Source organism: Ornithorhynchus anatinus, chromosome 1 (genome assembly GCF_004115215.2).
Source record: "Ornithorhynchus anatinus isolate Pmale09 chromosome 1, mOrnAna1.pri.v4, whole genome shotgun sequence".
In the NCBI taxonomy this organism is placed as follows: domain Eukaryota; kingdom Metazoa; phylum Chordata; class Mammalia; order Monotremata; family Ornithorhynchidae; genus Ornithorhynchus; species Ornithorhynchus anatinus.
The window spans coordinates 146,404,331-146,414,278 of record NC_041728.1 but is presented as its reverse complement, the minus strand read 5'-3'; the positions used below and the strand labels follow the sequence as shown (position 1 = coordinate 146,414,278).

The 9,948-nt window shown below is 40.0% G+C and overlaps 2 non-coding genes across 2 annotated transcripts; one reads left to right on the top strand and one right to left on the bottom strand.

Annotated features, from left to right (window-relative positions):
• The first annotated feature begins 335 nt into the window (after positions 1 to 335).
• LOC114816278 lies at positions 336 to 473 on the top strand. Its single transcript, XR_003764044.1, has one exon. It is a non-coding gene; the product is annotated as a small nucleolar RNA SNORA7 (small nucleolar RNA).
• A 6,964-nt stretch (positions 474 to 7,437) lies between these two features.
• Positions 7,438 to 7,575, bottom strand: LOC114817176. The gene has a single exon (XR_003765012.1). It is a non-coding gene; the product is annotated as a small nucleolar RNA SNORA7 (small nucleolar RNA).
• Between the last annotated feature and the right edge of the window lie 2,373 nt (positions 7,576 to 9,948).

Sequence of the window (9,948 nt, the reverse complement as noted above, 5' to 3'; positions counted from 1 at the left end):
CTTCCCCTCTTTCAAACATGCCCATGTATCCCCTACTTTGATAAAAAATCTCCCTTGAACACACAGAAGCTTTTATTAATCATCCCATCTCTTTCCTACAATTCCTCTCAAAACTCCTTGGACAAATTGTGTGCATCTGCTGCCTATACTTCCTTTTCTCCAATTCCCTCCTTGGCTCCCGCCAATCTAGCTTTCCACCCCTTTACTCCCCAGAAACTATTCCCTCTAAGGTCCTTCTTGCCAAATCTAAGTGCCTGTGTTCCATCCTAATCTTCCTCGACCTCTCAGCTGCCTTAAACACTGGAAGTATTATCTATTACATATATATCTACCTACCCCTCTCAGGGTTGCAGCTGGGAAGTTTCCAGTACCCTACCAGTCTCGGCTATGGGAGGGAAAGTCAAGCAGAGGTCTATCTGTTCCATTCCTAGCTTGGACAGTGGCTAGCAAGTGGAAGGCAATCTGCTACAAGTCAAAACTCACCCATGCTGGGCAGCAGTGGCATGGGAGAGTGTTGAGGGTGGAGATTCGAGTTTACTGCACGGAAGGAAGCAATTTGGGTAAACCACTTTTGTATTTTTACCAAGAAAACCCTATGGATCCACTACCAGAACTATTGCAGATGCAAAGTGGGGCATTCTGGAAGAGATGCGTCCGTGGTGTCGTTATGGGTCAAAACGACTCGACAGCATAAGAGAAGACAAGATATTATCTATCACTGACACTGTCCTCTCCTGATTCTCTTCCTATTTATCTGACTCCTCCATCTCAGTCTCTTTCACAGGCTCCTTCTCTGTCTCTCACCCTCTAACTAATAGTATTTGTTAAGCGCTTACTACAGTGGCACATAGTAAGTACTCAAATATTATTAAAAACAACAACAACAAAAACTAGGCCCTCAGTAGTCTACATCTATTCTCAGTACATGCACTCTCTTGGAGAACTATTAATTTCCACAGCCACAACTATCTTCTCGATGTGGATGATTCCCAAATCTATCTTTCCATTCATTCAATCGTATTTATTAAGCACTTACTGTGTGCAGAGCACTGTACTAAGTGCTTGGAATGTACAATTCGGTAACAGATAGCGACAAACCCTGCCCAACAACAGGCTCACAGTCTAAAAGACCCTGATCCTACCCTGACCTCTCTCTTCCTCTATGGTCTTGCGTTTTCTCCTGCTTTCAGGGCACATCTACTTTGGTGTCCCCTGGATGCTTCCAACTTAATATGTCCAAAACGGAACCAAACCCTCTCCTCCTTGAGATTTTCCAAACACTACAGACAACATCATCTTCTGTTTCTCAAGTCCATAACACTGCCGTTATCCTGCACTCATCTCTCTCAATCGACCCTCCTATTTAGTCTAGCGCCAAATCCTGCCCCTTCTTCTGCATCCCAACGGCTACCACGCTGGTTCAGGCACTTATTATAGCCCACCTTGTCTACTGCATCAGCCTCCTTGCTGACCTCCCTGCCTTCTGCCTTTCGCATCTTCAGTCCATACTTCAACTCTGCTGCAAGGATCGGCCTCCCATTTTTCAAATACCTCCAATGGTGGCCTATCCATCTCCTCATGAAATGGAAACTCCTTACAATAGGTTTTAAGGTACTAAATCAGCTCTCCCCACTCCTACCTTACCTGGCTAATCTCCTTCCAAAATTAAGCCAGTACAATTGGCTCCTCTAACACTAACCTTCCCTGTATCTTGATCTTATCTAGCTTGCCACTGACCCCTTGCCTGTGTATTCCATCTGGACTGGAACTCCTTCCCCCTTCATATCCAACAGATCAACACCTTCTTCAACTTCAAAACCCTATTAAAATTACACCTCCTCCAAGAGGCCTTCCTTTATTCCTTCATTTTCTCATTTTGCCAAATATGTTCCTCTTCCTACCTCACCTATTTATTTAGATCTGTACCCCTAATGCACTTGATATTCACTGCCCCCCTCCCACCCCCCCCACCAGGATCACAGCACTTATCTACATATCATTATACTCTACTATTTACCTTATCTGTAATTCATTTCAGTGTCTTTATGCAGTAAGTTTTATACTGTAAGGTCCTTGTAGGCAGTGATCATGTTTACCAACTCTAATAATAATAATAATTATGGTATTTGTTAAGTGTTTACTATGTGCCAAGCATTGTTCTAAGTAGCAGGGTAGATACAAGGTAATCAGGTTGCCCCACGAGGGCTTCACACTTTTAATACCCATTTTACAGATGAGGCAACTGAGGCAAAGAAAAGTGAAATGAATTGCCCAAGGCCACACAGCACACAAGTAACAGAGGTGGGATTAGAACTCATATCCTCTTATTCCCAAGCCCACGGCTCTTTCCATTAAGCCACGCTGCTTCTACTGTACTGAACCCTCTCAAGTTCTTAGTACAATTCTCCAAAATAAGCTTTCAATAAATACTTTTGATTGATTGATCGATTGATCCGCATTTCATAGATAGGAAACTGTGGCCCAGAGCAGTTAAGTGACTTACCCAAGGTCACATGGCAGGCAAGTGATGTATGGAGGGATTACCACACAGGTCCTCTGACTCCCAGACTCCTTTTTTAAAAATGGTATTTGTTAAGTGCTTACTATATGTCAATCTGTCTCATTGCTGTGGTAGATAGAAATCAATCAAGTCAGACACAATACTTTTCCCACGTGGCACTCGTAGTCTAAGTAGAAGGGAGAACCGCCATTGAATCCCTATTTTACACTGGAGATAAATGAGGCACAGAGAAGCTAAGTGACTTGCCCAAGGTCCCACGACAGGCAAATGGTGGAGCCAGGATTATATCACAGGTCCTCTGACTACCAGGCCTATGCTCTTTCCACTAGGCAACACCATTTCCTCTTGGCATCCTGCAGGCATTTTTGGAAGGATGTTCTTATTTTTCCCTCATTGGTGACTGCTAAATAGATAGGACACGTGCCAAGATATGTTTCACAAACTTTCTCTTTCATAATTTACTGAGGTAGAAAATCTGGATTATTATTATTGACGCATCATGCCGGGGAAACATTTTGCAGCTGAGGTGAGTGTTTCCTGTGACCATGAGGAATCTGTAGTGGCAGTCTGACTTCGCGGCCCTGCAGGGAAGCATAGAAATGACCGAGCAAAGTGGAAGAGTGTTGTCCACTGCTTACAAATGGAACAAGTATTTCCCTTTTCATAGCCTTATGATAATGATATTTATTTGGTGCCCTACTGGATGTTAAGCGCTGGGTAGATACAAAATAATCAGATTGGAGACAGTTCCTATCTAAAACGGGGCCACAAACAATGATACAATTTTTCCTCAAATGCTATCATTTTATACTTCATTTAATAGTCACGTATCAATTCAAAGCATTACCAGCATCTCCTTAAAGAAAAACAAATGATAGATCTGGAATTTAGAAAGTGTTCTCAAGGAAACATAATCAAAGGCTTCTTTACCTGGTTTGGGGAAGTAATCATTTCACCTTGTTTTTGTGGGTTTTTTTTAATAGCACCTTAATAAAACATATAAGAAAAAATCAGTGATTTTTATTAGGGGAAAATATAAAAGCCCAGGCTAACTTTGCTTTCAGATAGTTTTGATCCTTTAAGTATCAAGAGTTGGTGTTTAAACAATTTTATATACAATTTTAATCACTTGTCCTAAAGTCAATCCTGACTATAAGTGCGGAAAAATAAAATGTTTTTATTTAGCACCAAAGGGGTCCTCTTGGAATTATAATGTAGTTCTAATAAATCAAATATTCCTATCCATAACTTAATCAGGTGATTTTTGCATGTTTCTTAATCATTTCTAGACATTGGTGAAAGGGATATCAGCCAAAGAAATAAAAGCAGAATACAGTTTGAGCAAAGAAGAAATCTCTGAGAGATAATAGAGACACATCTGGAGTAAATGGTTATGGAATAGGAAGAAATTAACTTCTAACAATAACTATTGCATAGAGTGAAATGGCTGATCCATGCATTTATCTAAGTATAAATTAGCTAAATTCCCTTTGAATAATACTAAAGTTAAAAACTGGACCTTTGACATGTGGTAAAAAGGAATTTTCTGAGGAAATTTAATATAGTGTAACAAAATTTTTAGTATTCAAAAATTAAACTGTGTAATTTTCATTTTATTTTCCAAACAATTTCAAAATCATTCAATTAAAGACTTTTTTTTTTAAGTAAGCAACTCTGTGACTGAAAGGGGACACTTATGCATTTTCTTTCCTTGCACTGAGCCAAAGAAATGAAGGAAAAAATGATTCTTCTCTTTTGGCCTCCTGTGTAAAATTTCTTTCCTTATCATCTCATCTAGTCATATCTTTCTGCAGTTTGAATTACCCTCTTTTCCTCAATCTGGTAAGGCAGTGAAAGGATGTTTGTTCTGCTAATTAACTTTATTACCCTGATAACTCCCTGCAGCCTTTGACGAAAACAATTACCGTTCCTCTTTTTTTTTTCCACTGGCAAAAAAAAAAAAAGACTATTAATTAGAAACGAAGCCCAGGTCCCTGGCATGTTATCCTGCTACGTTCCCAGGCCCTCGAGCAGGATAGCATTACATTGTCAGTAGTAATTTAGCTCTCATCTGTCTCTGCTAATTATTGTCACATTCATCAAATTCATCAACAAAAGTGCTCTCAGAAGGATTGCATATTTGCAGTTAATACAGCATAAACTGGTATTACCCATCACCACATTTGTGATGATGAGAGGGACACAACTTATTCATCCCTAATTAGAGCAAGCTGGGTAATTAATTATGCATTCCGCCTTATTACTTCTGAGTTCCCAGATATTGTTTGTCTAAAAAGGGGGAGAGAGAAGGAGAGAGAGAAGCCTGAAAATGCAAAAAAAAAAAAAAAAAGGGTGATGTGTTTTGTCACATGTGCTATGCCATAATTCCCACCTGACAAACTAGCTGAATCAGTGGAAAATTGCGAGTTGTCAGCAGCAGAATAAACTGCTGTAATAGCTGATTAATGATCAGCACCTGTGACAGGTGCTGTAAGGGACTGTAAACTTGGTTTGATTAACAGTCACTGGACGAATAAATATTAGTGACAGTCAGTGGAGAGCAAGTTTGCTTGTTTTCTTTCCTGTTAACAAATCACACGCATTAAAGTTACTGATATTTCTAGTCGAGACACTTTTTTGTGTGATTATCAGGCAACATTGGCAGAGAGTTGCAATAGATTGCATTTGATCTTGTTCTGTTACTCTTATTTTGGAATTTTAATTGCATTTTGAGGAGATGGTCTATTAGGCCGTGGATGTAGAATAGGTCAAAATAGAATTTAATTAATCTACACCCATTGAAAAATCAGCAAATAGTAATAGTAGAAGTAGTAATACTATTAAGTGCTTTCTGCATCTGCACTTTCCTATGTCCTGGAAGAGAATGATACACATAACACATAAACACACAATCTTTTGAGGAATTTTAGTTTTTCAAAATAATCCTAGATTCAACCCTCATGGCTCTCATCTCATTCTATCATTCTACTTTCTTTTTAAAATTTATTTCCCACAGAATTTTGGTGATTATGAAAGATACATTAAATAGCCAGGACTACTCTGCTCAAGCCCCCAAAATGAACTAAAATTCCCACTATTACTACTAATAATAACAACTGTGTATTTGTTAAGTGCTTACTGTGTGCCAGGCACTGTGCTAAGCGCTGGGGGTAAATACAAGGTAACTGGGTTGGACATAGTCCCTGTCCAACACTGGGCTCAGAGTCTTAATTCCCAATTTACAGATTAGGTAATTGAGGCATAGAGAAGTGAAGTGTCCTGCCTAAGGTCACAAAACAGACAAGTGGCAGAATTAGATTAGAACCCAGGTCCTCTTGACTCCCATGTGCCAAACACTGTACTAACCACTGTGGTAGATACAAAATGATCAGGTCAGACTTAGTACCTGTGCCACCTGGGGCTAACAGTCTGAGGAAGAAGGAGAATAGCTATTGAATTTTCATTTTACAGATAAGGAAACTGAAGCACCTGCAAGTTATGTTGTACTCACTCGACCACTTAGCATAGTGCTCTGCACACAGTAAGTGCTCAATAAAAAAGATTAATTGATCGATTAAGAGAATTACCCAAGGTCACACATAGCAGGCAAGTGGTGGAACCAGGATTAGAACCCGGATCCTTTATCTTCCAGGCTCAAGCTCTTTCCACTAGTCCACATTGCTTCTCAGCAGTTGCTTTGAGTTGGTGCATAGTGGCAGTAATTTTGAGGTGGGGATTTGTGCCAATCAATTAATTAATAAATAAATAAATTAATAAATTAATGGTATTTATTGAGTGTCTACTATGTGCAGAGCATTGTACTAAGTGCTTAGGAAAATACAATATAAAAGAGTCGGGAGACATGCTTGCCACCTTCATGGAACTCACAGTCTCAGGGACCACCACTGATGTAAATTCTCCATTAACTTAAGATTTCCATCCAACTTGCCATTGTCCTCAGACGACCAACTCACTGAAGTAGATTCTTGGGATCCCTAGAAGCCTAAAGATATGGAAGGACAGAAACTCCAAAAGAGGGATAACATAAGGACTCAGCGCAGTGCTCTGCACACATTACAGGCTCAATAAATACCAGTAATTGGCCGTTAAGCAAAAAGGCCAATAGGGAACATTTTAACAAGAACAGCAATGGGCCAATGGAGAACATTCTTACAAGGTCTGAAAATTTTTTGTGGGATAAAAGCAAGAAGAGAAAGGATAGGTCTACCAACTCTATTATACCATACTCTCCCAAGTGCTTAGTACAGAGTTCTGCACACAATAAGCACTCAATAAATACTATTAAATGAAATACTGTGAATATTAAGGTCTACTGAGTCCAAGGGAGGGAACAACTTGAATCTCATTGAAATCTGAAAAAATAAACATTCTCTGGTAGACAAAGCTGGAAAAGAACTGCTCTAAGCCACCAGGCAAATTGAATTTCCCAGATCTGGGTAATTGCTAAATCATGCCAGGCCTAATTTGGGAATAGCCTTCATTACTTTATGAAACACTCCCATAATCCAAGTAGTCTTTTTACTACAAAGTCTTTTACCAGTTACTACTGGTTCTGTCAGAGTTCACTATGGGGGTAAGAAATTTCTTTTTGGTGAGTCAGTGGGGAACCTAGAGTTTGAAATGAGTTCAAACCCTGTGGCCTATCTTTTAAGTGATACAATCTCGGGGAGGATTTGACAAACTTGTCTCATGCTGTCGAGTCGTCTCCAACTCATAATGACACGATGGACACATCTCTTCCAGAGACCCCCACCTCTATCTGTAATAGTTCCGGTAGTGTAACCAGAAAGTTTTCTTGGTAAAGATACAGAAGTGACCGCCTTCCACGCAGTAAACTTGAGTCTCTGCCTTTGACTATCTTCCACGCCTCTGCTGCCCAGCACAAGTGAATTTTGATTTGTGGCAGATTATCTTCCACTGGCTAGCCACTGCCCAAGCTAGGAATGGAATGGGTAGGCCTCTGCTTGACTCTCCCTCTCATAGTCAAGACTGATAGAGTACTGGAAACACTCCAGGTGTGACCCTGAAAGGGGCTTTGACAAACTACTCATGCTCAAATCAATAAATTACTGGATGAATACAAGGATCAATTAATTGTATTTTTTATTGAGCACATACTCTGTGCAAAGCTCTACGAAGTGCTCGGGAGGGTACGAAGCAGTCAGTAGTCACAATCCCCTCCTTCAAGAATATACAATCTACTGGGGAGGAGTCACAGTTTGGCCTAATGGATAGACCAAGGGCCTGGGAATAAGAATAATAATAATGTAATCATAACTATGGTATTTAAGTGCTTTCTATGCACCAAGCACTGTTCTAAGCGCTGGAATAGATACAGGGTAATCAGGTTGTCCCACATGGGCCTCACAGTTTTAATCCCCATTTTATAGATGAGGTAGCTGAGGCACAGAGATGTTAAGTGGCTTGCCCAAGGCAGACAAGTGGCAGAGCCAGGATTAGAAACCATGTCCTCTGACTCCCAAGCCTGCACTCTTTCCATTAAGCCACATTGCTTCTCTGTGTGAGTAAGAAGGACCCACGTCCTAAAACTGGCTCCGCCTCTTGTCTGCTGTATTACTTGGATAAATCACTTTACTTCTCTGTGCCTCAGTTATCTCATCTGTAAAATGGGGATTAAGACTGTGAGCCCTATGTGGGAAAGAGACTATGTCAAACCCTGTTATCCATTCCAGTGGTTAGTACAATGTCTGGCACATAGGAAGAGCTTAACAAATGTCACTATTATTATTATCATTATTACTATGGTTAAACTACAAGTAGGGGGACCCTACTTGTAGTTTATTTTAGTACTGGCTTATCCCAACAGATTGTAAACCATTTACAATCTAAATTTCAATTTGTAAATCTATTTATTTGGGGATAGGGCAGGGAAGGTTTCCTAAGCAATTAGGGGATGATGAATCAAGTGCGTAGGTGATACAGTAGGCAAAGAAATATGGTGGCGAGATGAAAAATTCATTAGGGAAGGTTTCCTGGAGGTGATGCAATTTCAATAGGACTTTGAAGGTAAGGAAAGGAGGATGTATACCTGTTTATCCTATCGTAACCCGTGTGCTTTGCTCCAGTTTATTCACTGGAATTTTATTAACATGACCGTATTACTGCATACTATACTTCCAGAAACTGATGGAAGGAAAGTAGCAGCTCTGCATCCAGTGTTGGCCATGGCAATTCCTCTAACGGAGAAGAAAGTGGAAACAGTATTCCACAGATACAATCAAGAAGAAATGGGAAGCAAACAGAAGGAATGAAGGCAAAGTGCTCCTTTTCTTTGGGTATGCATGAGTGTGCCTGCACCAGACAATTTTTCAAATGAGAGTCTCCCTGTATGATATTCCAATCTTCGTTCAAATCCTGCCCAGGGAAAAAACCTAATTAACCTAATATTAGAGGTAGTCCCATTCAGATTCTGTCCTGGGAACACTAACATCACCAGCGTGGTCCAGGTTGATGGGCAGGATTTTAGGATTTTCTACATCCCTTGTCCTTGTCCTTTTCCCTGTTTTTGCCTGGTGGTTTTAGAACAGGCCCAATAATCCATACACATGTCCATAACTGAAAGACAGGGGGATAGACGGACACTAACAGTACTTGTGAATATGAGGTAAATTCTTTGTCAACCAGGAAAGGACAGTTAGGTACTGAGTGTAACGTTATGAAACTCTATGGAACCTTTTGTGGAATTTTTTAGAAACTAGAGTGAGTCACTGTGGAGTGGACCCCGAATTCTGCCCTAGGTCCAGAGCTTTGTGTTCCCCTCTAAGCCCCTCTTCTAAGATGTGTGACTTGGCAGCAGGAGCTGAAGCAGAGGGAGGCTGGGAGTTTCAGATTAAAACACTAGATGGAAAGGTGATATATTCCTCCAGAGTGTCCTACACTACTGGAATGAAACAAAACATTCCAATACTGAATCTAAAAGCCAAATAACTAGCTAACAAATACAAAATATATTATTTACATAGGTGAAATCCATTACATTTTTACAACTGTAAAGACAAAGTAAAGACAGTGACAAAGTCCATGTCTGTTCCACTAATTTAGCTCTAGAGGGAAAGTACTATGCTTGCCTAAATATTATGTTCAGCCTCTCAGAAAGTGTTGTGGGTCAACATATCATGAGAGAATTATTAGCAGTACTAACAATTTTATAAACTACATGGATAAAGGGAAGTGAACGTAGAGAAAAAGTATTTAAGGGATTCCTATGTAACCTCATACAGAGGGATCTAAAATATGACTGAAAGAATAAATTACTATTTTTTGGAGATACATAAACTTCCTTAGGCCCTCAGATCCACATAGTATACTGGTTCTTTTAAGATCAGAGGCCCAGAAAGAAATGTTGGCCCCACACACAATGGGGGATTGAATCTCATCTCATGAAA